The following is a 14,559-nucleotide window of genomic DNA, read 5'->3' as shown; positions in this document are numbered from 1 at the left end:
CAGACGTTGCTAAGCGCTGACGTTGAGGATGCCTGGTCTAGATGAAGAGCTGATTCATCCATCAACCCCCTTTGCTGATAACTCACAGACGGCACTGTACACATGACTCAGCTTTTTTTTTTTTTTTTAATTCATTCTGAGCGGATGCCAAATGGCCCAGGACCAAGGTCGATGGTTCCAGAGGTGTGACGGGGATGTGACCGAGCAGAGTGGGCAGAAGAGAAGTGGCCGAGAAGCATCAGAGAGAGAGGCGGTGCTGGGGAGGGGGGCGGGGGGGCGGGGGGAGGAAGGACGCAAGGAGATGAGCGGCTGTCTGACTGTTTCGAAATTGAAAGCGGCCTGACATATTGAAATGCTGATAGGCACCAGGAAATAGCAGAGACCCTAAAATGGAGCTGACTTCCTAGTATGCGGGGACAAATGATCGGCGGATACATGAGTGAAATTCATGATATATCACAGTATGAATGCCGCGGAGAAACAAGGAGGGAAGGAGAGTCATGAACTCCAAGAATGGGGGCGGAGGGGTGCAGTTTTTTGTTTTGTTTATTTGGTTGTGCCGGGTCTTAGTTACGGCATGTGGGCTCCTCAGTTGTGGCACACAAAGTTCCAGTTGTGGCATGCCTGTGGGATCTAGTTCCCTGACCACGGACGGAACCCCGGGCCCCCTGCACTGGGAGTGTGTAGTCCCAGCCCCTGTGCCACCAGGGAAGTCCCTGTGTGCAGTTTTAAACGACGTAGTTTAGGAATGTCTTGATGAGAAGAGAGATTTTGACAGGACATAAACATGGGGAGGGAGTGGGGACATCTGAAGGAAGAGAGATCCAGGCAGAGGAAACAGCCCGTGCAAAGGCCCTGGGGCAGGACCATGCCTGGTGTGTTGGAGGAACAGCGAGAAGGCCTGTATGTCTGGAGCAGAGTGAGCGAGGGGGAGAGAGGAAGGAGGGGAGGGCAGGGAGGGGACGGGGCAGGTCGTGCAGGAACTTGTGGGCCTGAGTAGGGGGAAAGGGGGGCACTTGGGCTTTTACATGAAAACCTAGAACCACCTCGACCTGTCTAAATGCCGTGGTCTTGCCTCATGTGTGTTGCCGAGAAGGAAAATGGGCTCAGTGGGACCACATCTGCTAACTTTTCAAGAGAAGCCAGAAACGCAGATTTTCAGGAATCTGCTCAGTTGTGTCGAGTTAGCAATCGATTCAAATATTTTAAAGAGACCTTATAAGCTTAAAAGAAAAAAAAAAAAAAGCAAGCCAATGTGCCATCCGCAGAGTAAAAACTCTGAACATATTTGTTGCAAATAATAAATAAAGGAAGTGTGTGAAGAGGCGAAAGTTATACATACACAGCATTCATTCATTCATTCAAGCAGTAATTTTCCAGCATCTGCCATGTATTGGACACTGAATGTATCAGGACAGAGAGAAGAATAAAACAGGAATACTCTGCCTTCTTGGAGCTGACAGTCCCCCCCCAAAAAAGAAGGAAGATCATTATTGCTTAAGTGCTTTCTTAGCTCCTGAATTATTTTTCCATAAAGAAAGACTAAATGTTAGCCATATATTACTGCAGAGTTCCTTTTTTCTTTTCATAAACTTTTTTGCTTCTTTCAAAAACAAATATCAATATATGGCAACTTACGGCAACGAAGTGGGTATATGTATATATAATATACAAACCTAGTATATCATATCTCTTAATTGCTCCACTGGCCTTCCCGCTATCCTTCAAACTTGCCAGGCACAGTCCTGCCTCAGGGCCTTTGCACTGGCTGCTCCTTCTGCCTGGAACACTGTTTCCCCCATGTATCCCCACAGCTCACTCCCTACCTTCCTTCAACTTTTTGGTCAAGCCTGCCCTGATGACACTGTGCACAGCTCCCTAGGAAGGGGTCACAAAGTATGGCCCATGGGCTGTTTTAGTAAATAAAGTTTTCTTGGAACACAGACACGCTCACTCATTTACACAGGGTCCATGGCTGCTTTGAGGCTACAGTGGCAGAGCTGAGTAGCTGCAACAGACACCATGTGGCCCATAAAGATGAAAATATTCACTCTCTGGTCCTTTCCAGAGAAAAGTTTGCCAACACCTGGGCTACAAAACAGGCATATGATTTTTTTTTTTTTCCCATTCCATAGAGGGGCAAACTTAGATTGCACAGCTAACGACGGGCAGAACAGCCCTATGGCACCCATGTTTGTAACCCTAAGACCAGATGCCTGTCTCTCCAGCCCATATAATTATTACGGGGGATAACTGGCTGTTATTGGTTGAACTGGGTTCCCCCCTCACCAAGTTCAGATGTTAAAACCCTAACCCCCAGGACCTCAGGATGTGACTACATTTACAGAGGTAATCAAGTTAAAATGAGGTCATAAGGGTGGGGTCCTAATCCAATAAGACTGGTGTTCTTATAAGGAGGGGAGACTAGGACACAGACACCCACAGAGGGAGGATCACGTGAGGACACAGGGAGAAGACAGCCGTCTGCAAGCCAAGGAGAGAGGCCTCAGAAGGAACCAACCCTGCCGACACTTTGATCTTGGACTTCCAGCCTCCAGACTGTCAGGCAATAAATTTCTGGTTTTTAAGGCCCCCAGCCTGTGGGACTTTGTTATGGCAGCCCCAGCTCCATGTGGCTACTGAGTACTGGAAATGTGGCTACAGCTACTGGGGAGAAAGTAAATATTAAATTTTATTCATATTTAATTCATTAAAATGGAAAAACTGGGTCAGTGTAAAAAAAAAATGTTTCCCCATTAAACCCAACTTTGGGGACTTCCCTGGTGGCACAGTGGATAAGTCTCCACGCTCCCAATGCAGGAGGCCCGGGATCGATCCCTGGTCAGGGAGCTAGATCCCACATGCATGCCACAACTAAGAGTTCACATGCCGCAACTAAGGAGCCCGCCTTCCACAACTAAGACCCGGTGCAACCAAATAAATAAATAGATATTAAAAAAAATAATTATCAAGGTAAAATACAATGCATTTAAATAATTGTATGTATTAAAAAATAAATTCTGTAAGTACTATTATCTCCTCTTTAAAAAAAAAGACCCAACTTTGTTTTGGTAGGATCAGATTTCACTTAAACTTAAAAATGTAGCATCTGAATTGAGATCTGAAAAAATACACACCAGATCTTGAAGAATTAGTCGAGAAAAGGTACGTAAGGGCCGCAGCTGGACTGGAAGCCAGGCTGCCTGGCCCTAGAACCCACTGAGCCTGTGGTCTCCAAAGTGTATTGCCAGAGATTCCAGCGTACATGGACCTGGTTATATGGCCTGAGAAACAGACTTATCTAGTTTTAATTGAAACAGCCCCTGAAATGAGCTCATGGCCAGACTACTGGAAGAAAGTGGAGGACAGACATTGTTGCCATAATGCAGGCACAAGTAACAGAAAGGCAAAGTGGGGCTTCCCTGGAGGCGCAGCTGTTCAGAATCCGCCTGCCAATGCAGGGGACACTGGTTCGAGCCCTGGTCCGGGAAGATCCCACATGCCATGGAGCAACTAAGTCCATGCACCACAACTACTGAGCCTGCGCTCTATAGCCCATGAGCCTAGAGCCCGTGCTCCACAACAAGAGAAGCCACCGCAGTGAGAAGCCCGTGCACTGCAACGAAGAGTAGCCCCCGCTCGCCGCAACTAGAGAAAGCCCGCGCAGCAATGAAGACCCAACGCAGCCAAACAATAAATAATAAAAATTAAATAAATTAGTTAAAAAAAAAAAGAGAGAGAAAGGCAAAGTGTATAGTTTCTCCCATCTCTGATGTGAGCTTGCTGTCGGCAACAAAATGGCATAAAAACGATGACGATCAGGTGGGACCACAAGTCAGCCAAAACTTACCGAACTATCAAAACTCCTTGAAGTATCAGATATCTCCCTCTACAGCAATGACCCTCAGATCAACTGTTCTTTCCACCTCTCAGTGGCTCCTGGGAACAGCTGCGTGTATAGTAACTTAAAAAGAAAAAATCGGGGCTTCCCTGGTGGCGCAGTGGTTGAGAGTCCGCCTGCCGATGCAGGGGACACGGGTTCGTGCCCCGGTCCGGGAAGATCCCACATGCCGCGGAGCGGCTGGGCCCGTGAGCCATGGCCGATGAGCCTGTGCATCCGGAGCCTGTGCTCCACAACGGGAGAGGCCACAACAGTGAGAGGCCCGCGTACAGCAAAAATAAAAAAAAGAAAAAAAAAAAGAAAAAAAGAAAAAATCGCTGGGAACTCTACTCAGTACTCTGTAATGACCTATATGGAAACAGAATCTGAAAAAAGAGGGGATATATGTATATGTATAACTGAGTCACTTTGCTGTACAGCAGAAACTAACACAACATTGTAAATCAACTAGACACCAATAAAAATTAATTAAAAAAAAAAGATGGATGGACCTAGAGACTGTCATACAGAGTGAGGTAAGTCAGAGAGACAAAGACATGTATATTAACACATATATGTGGAATCTAGAAAAATAGTACAGATGAACCTATTTGCAAAGGAGAAATAGAGACACAGATGTAAAGAATAAACGTATGGACACCAAGAGGGCAGGGCAGGTGGGATAAATTGGGAGATTGGGACTGACATATAGACACTACTATGTATAAAATAGATAACTAAGACTTCCCTGGTGGTCCAGTGGTTAAGACTCCATGCTCCTACTGCAGGGGGCCCGGGTTTGATCCCTGGTCGGGGAACTAAGATCCCGCGTGCCACACAGTGCGGCCAAAAAAAAAAAAAGTTAAAAAAAATACATAACTAATGAGAACCTACTGTATAGCACAGGGAACTCAATGCTCTGTGGTGACCTAAATGGGAAGGAAATCCAAAAAGGAGGGGATATATATATATACGTAGAGCTGATTCACTTTGCTGCACAGCAGAAACTAACACAACATTGTAAAGCAACTATACTCCAATTAAAAAGAGAGAGAAAAATCAATCACCTGGTGACACGCGCCCTCCAATTTTTAACGAATAAAGGGCACAGCTGATAAAGCGTGAAGGACGGGGCATGAACGGGGCCAGACATTAAGTTCATCACGCACTGTTCACTCTGAAAATTCAAGTTCAGTACTTAGGATCTGTGTCCTATTCTGAATTCAGGTTCTAGGTCAATGAAATGTTAAAAGGAAGAAAAGTTCACCAACTCCCGCAACTACACCACGGGCAGCAGTGTGAGAAGAAAATTTGAGTTAGCTGCCAACGCTGAACAGAGGAGGTGCTGTGTGAAACTCTGGTGTTCTGGGTTCTCTTGGAATCCAGACGGTCAACAAGAACAGAGTGGCAGCTGCCCTTGTCCTGCCCTTGGCCACAGCCTCCCCCCTTTATGGGACACCCACCCGAAATGAGTCAGCTCCAGGGCAAGAGAGAGCAGTGGGTGGGAGCATGCGCTTGGGGTTCAAATCTCAGCCGTATGGCTTCCAGGCTGTGACCTTGGACAGGCCACAAGCACATTGGTGCCTCAGTCTCCTCCTTTGTGGACTGGGTACAAGGATGACCTCTTCCTGCGAGGACTGCCATAGGTCGAATGAGTTAATCCGTGTAGAAATGGTACAGAGCCGTGGCTAGCACACCCTCGGTGCTCCGTGAGCCTTAGGGTACCTGACAGCTGTCTGCCCCCAGCAGTACCCGAGCTGGAGGCCCCCGCAGCAGAGGCTCAGGGCTGGGCTTGTGGAAAAGCTCACAGCCAGACTCAGAATTAGCCAAGCAGGGGCTTCCCTGGTGGTCCAGTGGATAAGACGCTATGCTCCCGGGGACTTCCCGGGTGGGGCAGTGGTTAAGAATCCGCCTGCCGATGCAGGGGACACGGGTTTGAGCCCTGGTCTGGGAAGAACCCACATACCGCAGAGCAACTAAGCCTGTGTACCTAGAGCCCGTGCTCCGCAACAAGAGAAGCCACCGCAATAAGAAGCCTGTGCACAGCAACAAAGAGTAGCCCCTGCTCACCGCAACTAGAGAGCCCACGCGCAGCAACAAAGACCCAACGCAGCCATAAATAAATAAATAAATAAATAAATAAATAAATAAATAAATAAATAAATAAATAAATAAATAAATAAAAATACGCTCCCAATGCAGGGGGCCCAGGTTCGATCCCTGGTCAGGGAACTAGATCCGCGTGCCGCAACTAAAGATCCTACGTGCCGCCACTGAGACCCAGTACAGCCACGTAAATAAATATTAAAAGAAAAAAAGAATCATGCAGGCAGGCCCTCCCACGCCTGCACTCCTGGCAAACTGCCTAAAGTCACACCGTGTTTCTCCTCCATCTCCCCGCCGGCCAGCCTGAGCCCCGATGCAGCGCCCCCTCCCCAGACACTGTGCCCTGGCATGTCCCCCGTCCACTCCATCTGCCCTGCCCAGCGACCACCCCAACCTTCTGGAAACCTGGCTTTCATTCTGCCCACCTTCCACAGCCTCCAGGGCAAAGTCCACTCTGCACCTGACAGTGGGTGCCGGGGACAGCGGGGTGGGGGTGGGGAAGTACCCACTGGGGTGAGGGACCCGGCTCTGCCACCTGCCAGCTGGTGGAGCCTGTTTTCTCAGCCTCAGTTTCCTCGTGTGTAAAACCAGCAGGAGAGTGGACCTCGTCCTGAGCGAGAGTTCAGAATAACAATATAAGAAACCGTACAAATCAGAAATAAATACTGGCAGAATTTCTTTTTTCTCTTCTTTTATATTTGTTCACCAAATCTGGAATCTGCCTACCCCCTCCTCTCCTGTCTACACTCTTGGGCAATCTCTTCACACACAGAGGGAATATTAATTGAGCACCTACTGTGTGCCAAGAGCTATTGTAGGTGCTGTTGCAGACCCCCGGCCCTCTTGGAGCTCACAGTCTAGTTGGGGGAGACCCGGGATGAATGAGAAAGTAGTTCATTGCAGAGAACGGATAGAGCCATCAAGAAAATGAGCCAGGGTGGGGGAGAAAGGCAAGGACTGGGGGAAACGCTGCCGAGAACTGGAGATCAAGGGAGACCTCTGGGAGGAAGTGACATACGGGAGTTGAGACCTGAAGGAGGTGGGGGAGCAACTCAGGTGCATATCTGGGGAAAGAGAGTTTCAGGAAGTGAGGACAGCATGTGCAAAGGTCCTGGGGTGGGACTGGACCTGATGTGTTGGAGGAACAACGAGGAGGCCCACGTGTCTGGAGCAGAGTGAGCGACGGGAGAGAGGGAGGAGGGGAGGGTGGGGCGGGGGGGATGGGGCAGGTCAGGCAGGGCCTTGTGAGACGGAGGAGGGAGCCCTGGGGAGCTGCATGCAGAGCTGGGAGGGGACCTAATTCAGGTGCTCACAGGTGCCCTCTGGCTACTTCAGCGAGGACAGATTCGGGGGTGGGGTGATGAGGGCAGGAGAGAGGGTGGGGAGGGGACATGGGTGGAGGTGACCACTGGCTCAAGCAAGCAATGATGGGATCCAGACCAGGTGGTGATCTCCAGGAAGGATCTCTGGAGACCAGCACACAGTATACTTACATAAATAAATAAGTATACCTTATAAATAAATACTTATTGGCTGAATAAATCAGTGAGTGGACAGAGCAGTGCCTGGCACACAGTAGGCACCCAATAAATGTTTTCTGCTTGAATCCTTCCTCCCCAAGAAGACAGCCTAATCGGCTCCTACCAGGACTGGCACATAGTAGGGGCACTTCACTCCTTTTGGCTAATTAAGAAATGTTCCAGGGGACTTCCCTGGTGGTCCAGTGGCTAAGACTCCATGCTCCCAACGCAGGGGGCCCAGGTTCTATCCCTGGTCAGGGAACTAGATCCCACATGCATGCCACAACTAACAGTTCTCATGCCACAACTAAAGATCCCGCACGCCGCAATGAAGATTCCATGTGCTGCAGCTAAGACTCGGGGCACCCAAATAAATATTTTTTAAAAAAATAAGTGTTTACTGAGCACCTACTATGTGCCGGGCACTGTGCAAAGCAAAGGACAACGCTGCGAGTTAAGACTATTTTGACTGCCTGTTTACCAGTAGAAAAGGGAGGCACAGAAAGGTAGAGTGACTTGCCCGGGATCACACAGGTAGAAAGTAAAGGGGCAGTAATTTAAACCAGGCAGCGTGGCTGCAGGGCCCCTGCCTTTATTCACTGAGCACCTACTATGTGCAGTACCCCTCCCATGCCTGGATCTGAGGAATCCTCAAGCCTGGCCAAGGTACCGGATAGCTGCCCTCTGCATTTGGCACACATTACTGTGACAGGTCGCACTTTTGCTCCCTGTGGCTCCATGAGGACACTATTTGGCCCCTACTGTGTGCCCAGTGTACTGAACAGTGTCTCCTGGCACGCAGCAGGTGCTCCATAAATGTTTGCTGAGGAATGAATGAATGGTCCTTATTCGGAGGAGGACACAGAGGCCCAGGCAGGTTCTGCAGCCTGGGGCAACCCTCCCCCAAACTCTGGAACCCAGACCTCAGCCTGTCCAGGTCACACTGTGGTGTCCCCTCCCCCAAACCCCTGCCTCAGCCGCAAGGAGCGGAAAGGAACACAGGTACCCTGAAGAAGTCCTGGGCCCAGCCGGAGGGGTACCAGCGGCCTGGGCAGACTTGGATCGACTCCTGGGCAGGTACCAACCAACCCCGTTCCCCACGGGAAGGGGTGGGGAACAGGGGGTTGAAGATTCCCCGAGACCCATCTCAGCTGATGGATGGGACCCGCTGAGGGAAGTGCACTCCCCCAGTGGGAGGGGGGTCACGGAAGCCCCTGGATAAAGTGGGGATTCGGGGCCCTGGAGGAGCTGGGGGAGCGGCAGTGGGGGGTGGCGATCACCGGGCGGGAAGAACCGGGGCTGGGGCAGAGAGAGTGCCCAGTTTGGGGAAGAAATCAGAAACGCGGAGGAGGAAAGCAGTATTGGAAAGTAGTACGTCATGTTGGGGAGGATTCGGGGTGTTGGGAAAGAGTTGGGGGGGTGGAGGACTTGGGCCAGGAAGGGGTGTTGGAGCATTGGGGGGCGAGGGGCACTGAACACGCGGCGCAACGACGTCCAAAGCTCCCAGTGCGGGGCAGCTGGCTTCGAACCCTGGCGAGGGGCGTGGGCAGCCGGGCCCCCTGCAGGCCTGCGGGGGTCCCCTGCCCCTCCCCAGCCGGCCCTCGCCCCTTCCTCACCTACCAGGGATCGCGGGGGCGGCTGGCTGCGCCGCTCGTGTCCTCGGGGCTGGGGCTGGCGGCCGGACGGCCTGGCGGCGGTGCCAGCGGATGGCAGAGCGCGGAAGGCACGCTGGTGCCTCCAGGCGCACGGCCTCCGACCGCCCCTTCCGCGTCCGGAGGGGAGGGAGGAAGGGGATGAGATCACGCTTTCCCAGCGGGACCGGGAAAGTCCCTGAGACGCCCCGAGCGACGCCCTCTGTCCCTCCGCCGGCTGCCCCTTAGGGGACGTTTGGGCACCTCCGGGGTGCCCGGGCGCTGGGGACCACAACAGGGGTCAAGGGTGACGACAGCCCTCGGAAGCCCACCGTCTAGTGAGAAAGAACCACAGCGTTTAAATTAGTTCATCTCAATTAGTAATTAATGTTTTCCAGGACACCGAATAGAAGGGATGGGATAATTGGGGGGGACGGGGGTGGGAATCATGGCCACCCTGGAGGGATTTGGGGACGCCCATGTGGTTGGAAAAGGGACAGCAAGATGGCATACCTTTTTGGCCGCGCAGTGCAGCTTGGGGGATCTCAGTTCCCCCACCAGGGATTGAACCTGGGCACTCCGCAATGAAAGCGCAGAGTCCTAACCACTGGACCGCGAGGGAATTCCCAAGATGGCATATCTTGAAGCTGCAAACATGACGTTTTAAAATTCATAGGGAGCAGAACTAACTAAAGCCTGTAACTAAAAAATAAATATATATATAAAATAAAATTCACAGGGGTCCTGAACCCAGGGCTTACATATCTATTGGGCATAGTTAAATCACGGTGCTCAGAGCCCGTCATACTTCTGGGACCGACGAAAATGTTTTCATTTCTCTTAAAATCAGAAAGGAAAAAAAAAAAAAAAAAGAAAATGAATATAATCCAGCCTGAATTATATGTGTCTTTATACCAACACAGTTGTAAAATGTAATTTAATTTTTTTTTTTAGTGGAGGAAGAGGCCCACAAAAGCCATAAATAATATACCTTTGATTGGGCCCCTTTGTCACCCGGAACCTCTTGTCAAAATACCGTTTGCTATAGAAAACAAACTTCTGGTTACCAAAGGGGAAGGGGGTGGGGGGAGGGATAAATGAGGAGTCTGGGATTAACAGATACACACTACTATGTATAAATATATAAAATATTGTCGGTCTTAGGCACCATAGTGTCTTTATTACAACTACCTATGCTGCCGCTGTAGCCCCAAAGCAGTCACAGGTGATACCTCAGTAAATGGATGTCAGCTGTGTGTCAATAAAACTTTATTTACAAAACCAGGTGGCAGGGACTTCCCTCGTGGCGCAGTGGTTAAGAATCCTCCCGCCAATACAGGTTTGATAACCAGGTCTTCCCTGGTGGTCCAGTTGCTAAGAGTCCGTGCTCCCAAAGCAGGGGACCCCTGTTCGATCCCTGGTCTGGGAATTAGATCCCACATGCTGCAACGAAAGATCCCGCACGAGGTGACGAAGATCCCGTGTGCTGCAACTAAGGTCTGGAGCAGCAAAATAAATAAATATTTTTTAAAATAATAAAATGAATAACCAACAAGGTCCTACTGTATAGCACAGGGAACTATATTCAATATCCTGTAATAACCTATAATGGAAAAGAATCTGAAAAAATATATATATATATAAAACTGAATTAGTTTGCTGTACACCTGAAACTAACACGACATTGTAAATCAACGATACTTCAATTAAAAAAAATATCATTTGTTAGATGCATCAAGCCCAATATAGGAGGTTACAGGGAAGTCCATTATGTTGACATATACTTATTAAAAATTTCTTTAACAACAACTTAGTGATCCATCCTTGGATGAATGGGGTCCACCCACACAATGGAATATTATTCGATGTTAAAAAGGAAGGAAATTCTGACAAGCTACAACGTGAATAAACCTTGAAGACATTGTGCTCAGTGAGATAAGCCAGAGAGGGAGGGACAAACAGTGTGATTCCACTCACAGGAGGTCCCTAGGGAGGTCAGATTCATAGAAACAAAGTAGGTGGTGGGTGCCACCCCTTCGGAAGAGGAAGACAGTGTTTCATGGGGACAGTTTCAGTTTGGGAAGATGAGAAAGTTCTGGAGACGGATGGTGGGGATGGTTGCACAGCAATGTGAATGTGTTTAATGCCACTGAGCTGTGCACCTAAAAATGGTTAAAAGGTGGTACTTCCCTGGTGGTCCAGTGGTTAAGACTCCTACTTCCACCACAGGGGATGTGGGTTCAATTCCTGGTCGGGGAACTAAGATCCCATATGCCACACCGTGCAGTCAAAACCGAAAAAAAAAAAAAAGGTTAAAAGGTAAGTTTCATGTTTAGTATATTTTTTACCACCACAAAAAATTGTTTTCAAATACTTGCAAGACAATCACTTCAAAAAGACTTTTGAAATAGAGCTATACTGAAACAAACAAACAGGCTTAGGGTTCTACCTCTGTGTGTATCACCACATTAACTAACAAAATCTAATCCCCACAGTGAGTGTTCAGTAATAGCGAGGGTCAGCTGTATTTTGAGCCACCTGCAGCAGTGTGATCTGATATGGAAATGCCTGTGGCTTTCTACCAGAAACAAAGCCACAAGTCCTTCATTCATAATTGAGGAAATGGCAAATACCAGTTGAGTCAGTGCAAATGAAGATATGAGGGTTTTTTCCCGTCTGTTCATTGGACACCCTGAATTTTATCATCAGCTCTCCCAAACGGTGCATGGACTCCAGGCCAAAGTTCACTGAAAGGTTCTTGGGAGGGAAATGCAAATGGTAAGTTATCAGGATGCTAAGTCCCCCACCCCCGCCCTGTCCCCCCACCTCAGTGCCTCACTTAGTGCCTGTCGCCTGTGAGGGAGAAATTTTCTTGAACGCTTACTGTGTGCCAAGCATGTCTAGGTTCTGGGCATACATCGGGGTGGGGATGGGGGAAGAAGTGGTCCCTGCCTTTAGGGCCTCCTGAGCTGGAGGCGGAGCAGGCATGAAACCCATCTTCCCATATGCCTCTCCACCCCACACCCATCACCAATTTTTGGAGCGTCCATTAGGTGCCTGTTCCCAGGCCAAACACATCTTGGTGGTCATCTGATCCATGTCTTTTATTTATTTAGTTAGTTTTTTGGTTGCGCTCTGTGGCATGTGGGATCTTTAGTTCCCCGACCCGGGATTGAACTCGTGCCCCCTGGAGTGGAATTGTGGAGTCTTAACCACGGGACCGCCAGGGAAATCCTTATCCATGTCTTAAAACAACTGTTCCTGGTAGGTTTGACCGTGTCCATTTTATAGGTGAGAAAACTGAGGCTCAGAGATGGTAACACGGCTGGAACATCCGAGGTTTCCATGGGAAGCCATGGGCTGCAGATGGATAAATTTGACCACCTGCAGACAGGTGTGGTTGTGCACCTCCCTTCATTTAAAGAAAAAAGAAGGTCCTGGTTGAGGTCCACATTCCTACTCCCACTTGGGGGCCCATTCGTTCCGTTTTCCGCTTTTGCACACACGTTTACACGCATCCATGAATGTGATATTTGGTATCCTTTGGTCTGGCTTTGCTTTTTATTCAAATTGGCCAGAAGTCAGCAAACTTTTTTCTGTAAAGGACCAGCTAGTAAAATATTGTCGGTCTTAGGCACCATAGTGTCTTTATTACAACTACCTATGCTGCCGCTGTAGCCCCAAAGCAGTCACAGGTGATACCTCAGTAAATGGGTGTCAGCTGTGTGTCAATAAAACTTTATTTACAAAACCAGGTGGCAGGGACTTCCCTCGTGGTGCAGTGGTTAAGAATCCACCCACCAATGCAGGTTTGATCCCTAGGGACCCCACATGCTGTGAAACAACTACGCTGGTGCGCCACACACAACTACTGAAACCCGCGCGCCTAGAGCCCATGCTCCGAAACAAGAGATGCCACTGCAATGAGAAGCCTGCACACCACAACGAAGAGTAGCCCCTGCTCTAGAGAAAGTTGGCGCACAGCAACGAAGACCCAACGCCGCAGGCCAGACAGTGGCCGTGGTTTGCTGGTTTGCTGACCCTGGATATAGATGTTATCAATACTTAGCTTTATTCTGTTGAAGATGTCTCCAACATTTTTCTAAGCCAATATATGTAGCCCGACCTTGCTCTTTTTTTTCCTTTTTTGGCTGTGCCACACGGCTTGAGGGATCCTAGTTCCCTGACCGGGGATCGAACCCGTGCCCCCTGCATTGGAAGCATGGAGTCCTAACCACTGGACCTCCAGGGAAGTCCCCCAACGTTGTTCTTTTTAAGTGTATTATGGTCTCACTAAGCATTGCCATATCACAGTTTGTTGAGTCCCCTGTCATTGGACATGCTGGTTCCTGCCACTCTTCCCCCCAGGCAGGCATTAACACCTTATAAGTCGGTGGTTATGAACAGTGCGGGGATGGCATGAGGGGGAGGGTAGTCTGAGTGCTGGGTTCAAATCCTTATTCTGACACTTGCCGTGAGGTGGGGCCACAGGGGGGCCCGCTGAACCCTGCCTCAGTTTCACTCTCTTGTAACACAGCGATCATTACAGCACCTGCCTATTGGAGCTGATAGAAAGGACTAGGTGATGGGACTTCCCTGGTGGTGCAGTGGTTAAGACTCTGTGCTTCCACTGCAGGGGGCACGGGTCCCATGTCTAGTCTGGGAACTAAGATCCTGCATGCCTTGGGGCCAAAAAAAAAAAAAGGATTATGTGACTCCGTTGACAGGGTTTCTCTAGGGTGGCTGAAGAGAAAGGGAACTTCTAGGACTTTTCAGACGTGGAGTACATTCTCACTCTTACTAAACACTGCCCGATTTTGTCCAGAACAGTGTACCTGTTTGCACTCCCCCCGGAAGCGAACAAAAAGGCTCATTTCCCCCACCGCCACCTCATGCTACTTTCTCTGTCTTAATTTGTGTTGACGTATAATTCATAGGCACCAAAGTCTATAAAGCTTAAAGGGACAGATAGCTCAGTGGTTTTTTTTGGGTATGTACACACTCCCTGTAGCCAACTCCCTGATTGAGATATAGAGGTCATTTCCATCCCCTAGAATTCCCCAAGGGCCCCTTCTCCATCCCTACCCACTGAGAAACCACCCTTCTGGTTTCTCATCATAGTTTAGGTTTTTATTTTTTTTATTAATTGAATTATTATTTATTTTTGCTGCGTTGGGTCTTCGTTGCTGTGCGCAGGCTTTCTCTAGTTGTGGCGAGCAGGGGCTACTCTCTGTTGCGTCGCACTGCAAGCGGTTGTCGTTGTGGTGGCTTCTCTTGTTGCGGAGCACGGGCTCTAGGCCAGGGGGCTTCAGTAGTTGTGGCGCATGGGCTTAGTTGCTCCGCGGCATGTGGGATCTTCCCGGACCAGGGCTTGAACCCATGTCCCCTGCCACATTGGCAGGCAGATTCTTAACTACTGCAC

General features: G+C 49.4%; 1 protein-coding gene across 3 annotated transcripts in view; it reads right to left on the bottom strand.

The window, feature by feature from the left end:
- The window catches only part of TICAM1 (TIR domain containing adaptor molecule 1), a 28,238-nt gene extending 18,496 nt beyond the window's left edge, over positions 1–9,742 (bottom strand). For 2 of the 3 annotated variants that reach the window (XM_060295607.1, XM_030879347.2), the window contains exon 1: positions 9,127–9,251. The gene's annotated coding sequence lies outside the window, so the exon portion shown is untranslated. Of the gene's footprint in view, positions 1–9,126; positions 9,252–9,650 lie in introns of those variants that run through there. The other variant, XM_060295608.1, reaches the window with a different exon arrangement.
- Positions 9,743–14,559: the final 4,817 nt, after the last annotated feature.

The sequence above is a fragment of the Globicephala melas genome, chromosome 3 (genome assembly GCF_963455315.2).
Source record: "Globicephala melas chromosome 3, mGloMel1.2, whole genome shotgun sequence".
NCBI classification, from domain to species: Eukaryota; Metazoa; Chordata; class Mammalia; order Artiodactyla; family Delphinidae; genus Globicephala; species Globicephala melas.
Note: the sequence above shows the minus strand (reverse complement) of the source record. Positions and strands in the feature narration are given on the sequence as shown.